Below are 9,416 nucleotides of genomic sequence, written 5' to 3'. Positions count from 1 at the left end.
GTCCCAATTCAAAGTACAAGTTATGACCTATAAACGTCTTTGTAGATGGCTACACCAGAAGCGACTTGCAGTATGCAACCTAGGGTTTATGGAGGTCTTTCATTCATAGATTCGCCATAAGACAAGAATCACTTACCAACAAACATCAAGAACCAAAATAGCACTCAAAGAGATCCATATTATAACTGAAAATAAAACTGAAATGATAACTCCTGAAATAATAATAATAATAATAATAATAATAATAATGTATACCCCATTTTTTCTCTCCACAAGGAGAGTTTGCGCGTGAGTTTATATAGAAAGAGTTTGTATTTCTGAAAAGCAGCTCTAGGCCTCTGAGGCTATAACAGCAGCTTGGAAAAGTTAGTATGCTGGGTGGGGATCCTGGAAATTTTAATCTAAAGAGAGAATTTTCCCATTTTTTGTTTTCAAGTAGTAGCCAACACCTTGAATGTTTTCTGCCCTGTAACCTGAATGATTTAGGAGGCATTTCAGGGTTTAAATTCTCAGTGTTTCAACATTTTGCACAAGCACGTCTGCCTGGGCAATGCCAAGTATTGTGATATTATATTGGCATCGTTCTTGGTCATGCTTTCAGCCAGAGCATTCAGGTATGACATAAAGTGTATGCGAGGACAACTGCATCCATACTTTCCTAGTTTGCACAACTCTCCTACCACTCAGATTTTTTTAAACCAAAAGGGATGACAAGAACTGGAGTATGCATAATATATTTCACACCAGATGCCCAAGGGAGGCATACGTGAGGATAGACTGTCCAACTACCTATATTTATGGCTGTCAGCCACAGCTAAACTGGCTTTTATCCAAGCCTAAACAAAGCTTTCGAAAGCTGCCAGAAAAGCAAAGGTGCATGGAAAATGCAAAGCATTAAGGATGTGGTTGATCTCTGCTACTAGTACTTATAGGTGGGAATGAATGCATGTCCCCAGCAGGAACACCAAAACAAACAGAGATGTTGAAGGTTGAGCACAGTTTCCTGAGAATCTCTATACTGAGTTTAAAAGCAAGTTTCTAGTGTTTAGGAGCCCCCGGTGGCTCAGTGAGTTAAAACACTGAGCTGTTGAGCTTACCAATCAAAAGGTCACAGGTTCAAATCTGGGGAGCAGTATGAGCTCCCACTGTCAGTCCTAGCTTCTGCCAACCTAGCAGTTCGAAAACATGCAAATGTGAGAAGATCAATAGGTACCGCTCCAGCGGGAAGGTAACGGCACCCCATGCAGCCATGCTGTTCACATGACCTTGGAGGTGTCTACAGACAACGCCAGCTCTTCGGCATAGAAATGGAGATGAGCACCAACCCCCAGAGTCAGACATGACTGGATTTAATGTCAGGGGAAAACCTTTACCTTTACCTTGTTCTTATGACCACAGCCTTGAAAGCAGATGGGCAATGCCTCTTTCCATGTTCAGCAAAGCACAGTACTTGGTGGTGTTGTCTACTTTCAAGTAATTTCTGATTTAAGGCAACCTATCACCAGGTTTTTCTTAGCAAGATTTGTTCAAAAGGGATTACATTTCATAAATATCTTGGGGTCAAAATACTTCAAGGAGTTGTGCATCAACATCATACTACACCTCCCCATATCAACCTGTTTGTATATTAAGATCATTGCACCTTTTCTGAGAGAAGTCAGTAAAATAATTGTGTTGTGAAAGACTGGGCCTTATTGTAGTGTTATGCCAACTGTAGGGAGTCCTCTGAATTGATATTTGCCACACATGAATATCTTACTCGCCCAATATGGTAGATAAAGTCTTAATTCTCTTCTGTCCCACAATCTGAGCTGAAATGCCCCACTTTCTTTTTCACTTTTTTGACCTTGTGTCCTCAGCTTATTTCCATTGCTGCAAACTCAGGCTGTATCCATACTGCAGAATTATAGCAATTTGATGCTTGATTCTGGGATTGATAGCTTTGTCAAATGTCTTCTCTGTTAGAGAGCTCTGAGGCCACAACAAACTAGAGTTCCCAAGATTCCACAGAATGGAACTATGACAGCTAAAGTGGTGTCAAACTGCTATAATTCTGCAGTGTGCATGGTCTCCGAGTTCAAAAGTGTACAAACAACAACAACAACAACTTTATTCTTATTCCCCGCCACTATCTTCCTGAAGGGACTTGGATCAGCTTACATATGGGACAAAACATCCACAAGACACAAAAGCAAAAACAATCCACAAAACAATGGAACATGCAAGGAATCAGTTAATGTGTGTGTGTGTACTGCAAAATAAGATGCATGAAGCTGATTGGTTGGGCAATGCCCAGGGAGCAGGCTGAGCCTGGAACATTTGGATATTGTTACATTTTTGTTCAGGCTTGAGCTATGCAAGTGCGCAGAGAGACAGTTTGAAGAGAGAAGCAGAGACAGACAGAGTTTGGAGTGTACTCTCACTTCATGAGCTGCTAAAGAAGTTTATCCACATGGACGAGAGAAAGACCGTTTTTAAATCTCTCATAAAAGGACATTATGTGAGTTGATGCAACTGATCATTTTGTACATATGTTGTTCTGAACTACGAAGAGTAAAGTACTTGTTCTTTACTATTCACCTGTGTAGCATATTTTCTTTCTCTGGCAAGGCAGTGTGTGGGCTGATCAAACGTGAGCTACACGTGGTTTATTTTACATTATGCCAAAACAAAACATATTAAAATAGGATCATCACACCAAGATAAAACACACTAAACATAACAGAACAAAACATCAGACCAGGTTCAACAAAAACAATGACCAAGATTTCTAAAATTAGCAGGATACAGCTATAAAAGGGCAGGGCAAGAGATAGTGCCAACAGCTTACTATACAAATAGTTTGTACTCAATGAACTCAACAGGAGGAAGAGGACAGGAAGAGTGATGTCTTGTCCTTCCCGATCATTCCTGAAGTTTGGCCTCTAATTTTCATGTTTTCTTTTGCTCAGTATAGAATTTCCAGGGCTGCTCTCCTTAAAACAGTCGTTTTGCATGTTCTTTGCCATTGAAACATTGTTGTCCATACCCTCCCTGATGTTTCTTGGCCACATATCTCCTCGTTTTCATCTCTGAAATATTGGAGGTTGTACTACATAATATTCCTTTAGGCAGCAGCTGAAAATTGTTTAATGTTCGTAAGTGTTTATCAATTGCCTTTTAACTGTGGTGTGGTTTTAACTGGTTGGTGAGTTATTTCATTACCTGTTTTATTTTTATGGATTGATGATTTACTATGTTTTATTCTTGCATTTTCTACTCTGGAGCTCACTTTTTATGGGTGAAGGGTGCTGTGTATAATATTCTCCTCAATTTACATAATTTATTCCAGTCCCATAATTAAACTTCCCTTGGCACAGAATTTGGGTTGCTTGATTGCAGAATGTTAATCTTTTTCACATGGATGCCGTCCTGCCTCTGTAATTTGGACTAATTTCAGCTCCAGAAGTATAAAGCGGCTGCTTTAAGATTGAAGTTCCAGTGGTGTTTCATTTGATGGAACTTAATGAAAACAGAGTAAGAAACAGAGGGCTCTTGGACGTTTTACTGTGGCATACAATCAAGTTATTGTGTTGCTTCCTTAACATCTCGGGCCTTTCTCTGTAAAGCAAACATGAATTGGTACATTGCTCGCTTCCTTCCTGTAACAGATTTAAAAGCCATCACATGTCTTCATATGCTGTGCGCAGTTTTATGTCCATTCAACAATTTCGCTTTTGAATGGTATCTTTATGGTGCCTCAGCTTGCTTATTAGCTTAAAATACTGACCCCATTTATTGGTCAGATGTGGTGAACTGGATTACTTTAAGAGTTGCCAGGATTGGGGTGAGGGAAACAGCCTGACCGGTTTCTACCCCCTTAACAAAGACTGAACAGTTAACCCTCCATGTTCATTGGATTTAGGAACACAGAAATATTGTGAAAACAAAACAAAATAGATTGCTATTTTTTTTAAGCTGGGAGAAGGTATAAAGGTCCTTAAGCATGACTGTATGATCAACTTCTGTTAGAAGCTGAATGTAGGGTGCATCTACATTGAAGAATGCAATCTGACATCACTTTAAGTGCTATGAAAGATTGGGACATCCGTAGGGATGCCAAGGTGCTTGTTTTTAAAACTAATGTCCTCCCAACCCTGCTATACGCCTGCGAAACATGGACTGTCTACAGACATCACATTCAACTCCTGGAACAATTCCATCAGCGCTGCCCTGAAAAAAATCCTGCAAATCTCTTGGGAAGACAGGTGGACAAACGTCAACGTGCTGGAAGAAGCAAAGATCACCAGCATCAAAGCGATGCTCCTATGCAATCAACTCTGCTGGACTGCCCATCCTGTCCGAATGCCCGATCACCACCTCCCAAAACAGTTACTCCCAACTCAAGAATGGAAAACCAAATGTTGGTGGACAGGAAAAGAGATGAGCTTAAAGCTAACCTTAAAAACTGTGGCATAGACACTGAGAAATGGGAAGCCCTAGCCCTTGAACACTCTGACTGGAGGTCAGCTGTGACCAGCAGTGCTGCAGAATTCAAACAGTACTAATGGGGGACGAAAGGGAGAAATGTGCCAAGAGGAAGGTGCGTCAAGCCAACCCTGACCAAGACCACTTTCCACCTAGAAACCAATTACCTCACTGTGGAAGAACATGTGGATCAAGAATAGGGCTCCACAGTCACCTATGTATCCACCGCCAAGACACTATTTATTTATTTATTTAGAACTTTTATATCCCGATCTCTAACCTCCGTACAGGGACTCAGACCGGCTCACAGCAAGGATTCAATGCTAATAGTACAGTCTAAAAACATCATACAATAACAAGTTAAAATACATATAGATTAAATTACAAATAAGCCACATAGAAGGCCATCAAACTCAGACAACAAGGGATCACCTAAGCAAGTAAGCTATGGCTCATACTATAGAATCTTGGGATTGGTAATTTGGTGAGGCACAAGCCCTCTTTGGCAGAGAAGACTGAAGACCTTGTAAAACTACAGCTCCCATGATTCCATAGCATTCAGCTATGGCATTTAAAGTGGTGTCAAATCACATTAATTCCACAGTGTAGCTGCACCTATAGTATCACATTAAAGACATATGGACCTCTTGAAAGTTGACCATAGAGTCACACTGGAAGACTTAAAGATTCCTAGAGAAAACATTTTTAATCAAATCCATGAATAATCAAATCCACAAAAGGCAAAACTTCAATTGTGGAAGGATGACTGTGTATGCAGAAACCCACAACTACAGATTTAAGAGCTGTCACTCCCCTGCAAATATCACCCTAACTGTAGAAAGAGAGAATGAAACAAAGGATTTTGCACAAAGGGCAACCACACACTGCTCTTAAGATAAATTAATCTAATGCTGTCTGTAATTGTGTATCCCTTCTATGCCTTCTGTTTCTACTGTATTATAAATAGGATGGGGAGCGTGCAAGGAGTTAGGGATGCTTAAGAAGGAAGTGTTGCTGGATCACATGACCTTGAAAGTCCAGTTGATGCTTCAGTAGTCTTTCAGTTGCCAAGAGCTTTTCCAATCCTCCAAAATCTTCTATCCATTAGTCTTCCATCCCTTTCTTGTGTAGGACTAATAAAATGCTCTTGCTTTAGCAAATCATTGAGGGGCTGTGATGGCGCAATGGGTTAAACCATTGAACTGTTGAATCTGCTGACCTAAAGGTTGGTAGTTCAAAGCTGTGGGTCGGGTGAGCTCCTGCTGTTAGCCTTAGCTCCTGTCAACCTAGCAGTTCAAAAACATGCACATTTATTATTTATTTATTTACCGTATGTATATACCGCCTTTCTCAGCCCAAAAGTGACTCAAGGCGGTTTACAATTGGCATAATTCAATGTCCCCAACAACATAAAATATAATTAAAAACATTAACATATAATATAAACCATATTAAAACAGTAGGAACAATAAGAACAATAAAACACAAGTCCTCGGCATGTCATTACTCATTTTCCAGTCGCATCGTCCAATTGTTCAGTGGATCTAAATTAGCCTGTTACACTGCATTTGCAAATGCCTGCTCAAAAAGCCAGGTTTTAACTCTTTTTCGAAATGTTAGGAGGGAGGGGCCGATCTAATATTCCTAGGAAGGGTGTTCCATAGCTGAGGGGCCACCACTGAGAAGGCCCTGTCTCTTGTTCCTGCCAATCGCATCTGCAAAGGAGGCGGGACCGAGAGCAGGTTGTGAGTAGATCAATAGATGCCGTTTTGGCGGGAAGGAATAAAGGCGCCCATGCAGCCATGTCAGCAACATGACCAAGAGGTGTCTACAGACCACAGGTTCCTTAACTTGGAAATGGAACAAGAGCATCTCTACATGGCCAGAGTTGAGCATCACCTCCAGAAATCCCGAGATGAAAGGGAAAGTCTTTACCTTTGGTCTGTGTATTTTTATGTCATTGTTATTTCACTGTTATCAAAGGTATTGAATGTTTGCCTATCTGTGTATGTTGTAATCCTTTCTGAGACCCCTTGGGGAGATAGAGCAGAATATAAATAAAGTGTTGTTGTTGTTGTTGTTTGAATCACAAGAAGATTACTACACAGCAAGCAAGATCACTATGCTGGTTGTTGTATTGGATCACAAGTTGGATACTTCCCAAGTGTCTAGGACTATGTGATATATCGGCAAATAATGTGTGCAGATCCCAGTAGGGTAGCCTTTTGCAGCTGCCTGGTGGTAATTTTGTTAGCGACAATTGTGTTTAAGTACAGACCAAGGTCTTTAGGCACTGAACCCAGTGTGCTGATCACCACTGGGACCACCTTGCCTGGCTTGTGATAGAGTCTTTGAGGTTCGATCTTTAAATCCTCGTATTGTATCAGCTTTTCCAGTTGTTTCTCTTCAATCCTGCTGTTGCCTGGGATTACAACATCGACGGTTGTTGTTGTTGTTGTTGTTGTTGTTGTTGTTGTTATATCAAGAATGTATTGCTTGGAACAAGAGAAATCATTGCTATCCATATTCTACTAGGGAAAATGCTCAATTGACCATAGTGGTATTTACTTCTGAGAAACTGTACAGCAAATTGTGCTATAAGATCACATACTGACCAATTATCCCAATTTGATAGTCCCAGTCAATCCCCTGTAACCCCACTTTTTCAGCTTCTTTTAAAATACCCCATCTTCTTGGTCTTTCTCACATATTTTCCCTTCATTCTCAGCTTACTTCAGTGGCTGCAAATTAAATTCAACGTACAAAAGAATTTTGCACAAAATTCTGTTGGGAGGAGATGAGGGAGTGGAATATTGCTTTTCCAGATAGGTTCAGGCAAAAGTAAACTGCTTTAGTCTCTAGTAACGTATGTGTTCTTCCTCATGAATACCGTTTGCCATCTGACTAAACTGATGTTGCTTCTCCATAAGTATCCTGTTTTTCATCAGTGAAAATGTTGGAGGGCATGAGATCATTCATCTGACACCCTCTCTGGCATTTAACTTGTTATGCTGAGGCCCAGGATTTTATTGCAGCTGAATGTGATGCATGTGAAAAATCACCTTGGGTGAAATTTGGTTTTCTTTTCACTCCTTGCTTGTGGTTCTACTATGAGTCTTAGGAACCAGGACTGCTGGATTTGATCATGCTTATCAACACCATATATGTAGTGGCTGTTGAAAGGAATGGGAATTATGCATGTTTTATGCGATAACTTGAGTTGACAGATCCCAGGATAGAATGGGATTCTTTTTTTTACCTTTAAAAGTTCAGGAGCAGAGCTTGGAAAACATAGTTTTTTGCACTACAACTTTCAGATAGGTGCTAGCCATTCTGAATGGTTGGTTCTGGGGAATGAGATCCAAAAAGTAATGTTGCCATACTCTACTGAAGAGTGTGGCCCCAAAAACTTTCCCCAATTGTGTCCTGGTATTCTCTTTGCCTTTCTCTTCTGGTTTCAAGATGCAATTCACAGCTCAGAAAGAAATCCATGTGTTTGATTGACTGGGCCTGTTTTTTTTAGTAACCTGGAACACAAGAAAACCCAGGCTCCTTCCACACAGCTGAATAAAATCCCACATTATCTGCTTTGAACTAGAATATATGGCAGTATGGACTCAAATAACCCAGTTTAAAGCAGATATTGTGGGATTTTCTGCCTTGATATTCTGGGTTATATGGCTGTCTAGAAGTAGTGCTTTGAATACTGGATTTGATTTTAGGAGACCAAAGTTCAGATCCCCACTTTGGTCAAATCACACTCTTTTGGCCTCAGAGGAAGGCAATGGCAAGCATCCACTGAATACATTTTGCCAATAATCTCCTGTGATAGTTTTGCCATAAGTTGGAGATAACGTTAATGGGCACAACAACAAGAAAGAAGGATATTGGTACTTCAATGCTTCTGACGAAGGTCACAAAAGCCCATGTTGTAAGAAAAAATATCTTTTAAGGTACCCAAAAACTTTCTGGTATTTTTGCTGCAACAGATTTAATCACAGGATTGCCTCTGGGCTTTGTCTCTGTTTACAGTTGGGAGGGAGGGATGAAAATGTCCAGAGAAGAGGGGCCAAGATGATCAAATGCCTGGAAACCAAGGCTTTATGAGGAATAACTTATGGAGCTGAGTATGTTTACCTTTGAGATGAGAAGACTGAGAAGTGACATGATAGCTATCTTTAAATATCTCAAGGGATGTCATGTGGAAGATAGACCAAACTTGTTTCTGTTGCTCCATAGATGAGAACCTGAACTAATTAATTCAGATTGCAAACAGAGAAAATCCACCTAAATATTAGTGTCCCATTAAAGAGGGGAATCCATAATAGCTGGGCCCTTGCTGTTGTATGTGTGTGTGTGTGTATATATATATATATATATAGAGAGAGAGAGAGAGAGAGAGAGAGAGAGAGAGAACTGTTCAATGATATAATGTCCAGATTCGGAGGGTGGAGGACCCTCCATCTTTGGAGGTCTTTAAACAGAAGTTTGATGGGTATTTTTCAGGAGTACATTAGTTGTGTATTCCTGCATGGCAGAGGATTGGGTTAGATTAGTCTTGTGGTCTATTCTGCATCTATGATTTTGTGAAATGTGTACAGTTGATATCATCAAGTGCATAGGTTGAGGATGCACAACTTTCCACATATTGAACTAGACTTTCCTCTCCATTGGCTATGTTGTCTAGACTTGTGTGCAGATCCGTTTTTAGCCGTTTCCTTCAGCCAATCTGGCTCCTTTGGGTGGATGAAACAGCAAGGGCCCAGCCGTTATGGATTCCCCTCTTTAATGGGACCATCTGTAAGCCGATCTCAACTCCTTCCCTATTCAGCATCACAGTTTAATCTTTTTTTTTTAATCCTGCAGCAAAAAAGAAAATCTTTAAAAAACAACTACCAGTTACTCTCCTGTAGAACAGAAAGTAGGAACAGCTGAAGGGAAGTATTAAA

The sequence above is a fragment of the Anolis sagrei genome, chromosome 4, assembly GCF_037176765.1.
Source record: "Anolis sagrei isolate rAnoSag1 chromosome 4, rAnoSag1.mat, whole genome shotgun sequence".
Taxonomy (NCBI): domain Eukaryota; kingdom Metazoa; phylum Chordata; class Lepidosauria; order Squamata; family Dactyloidae; genus Anolis; species Anolis sagrei.
The sequence above is the reverse complement of the archived record's forward strand: the minus strand, read 5'-3'. Positions refer to the sequence as shown.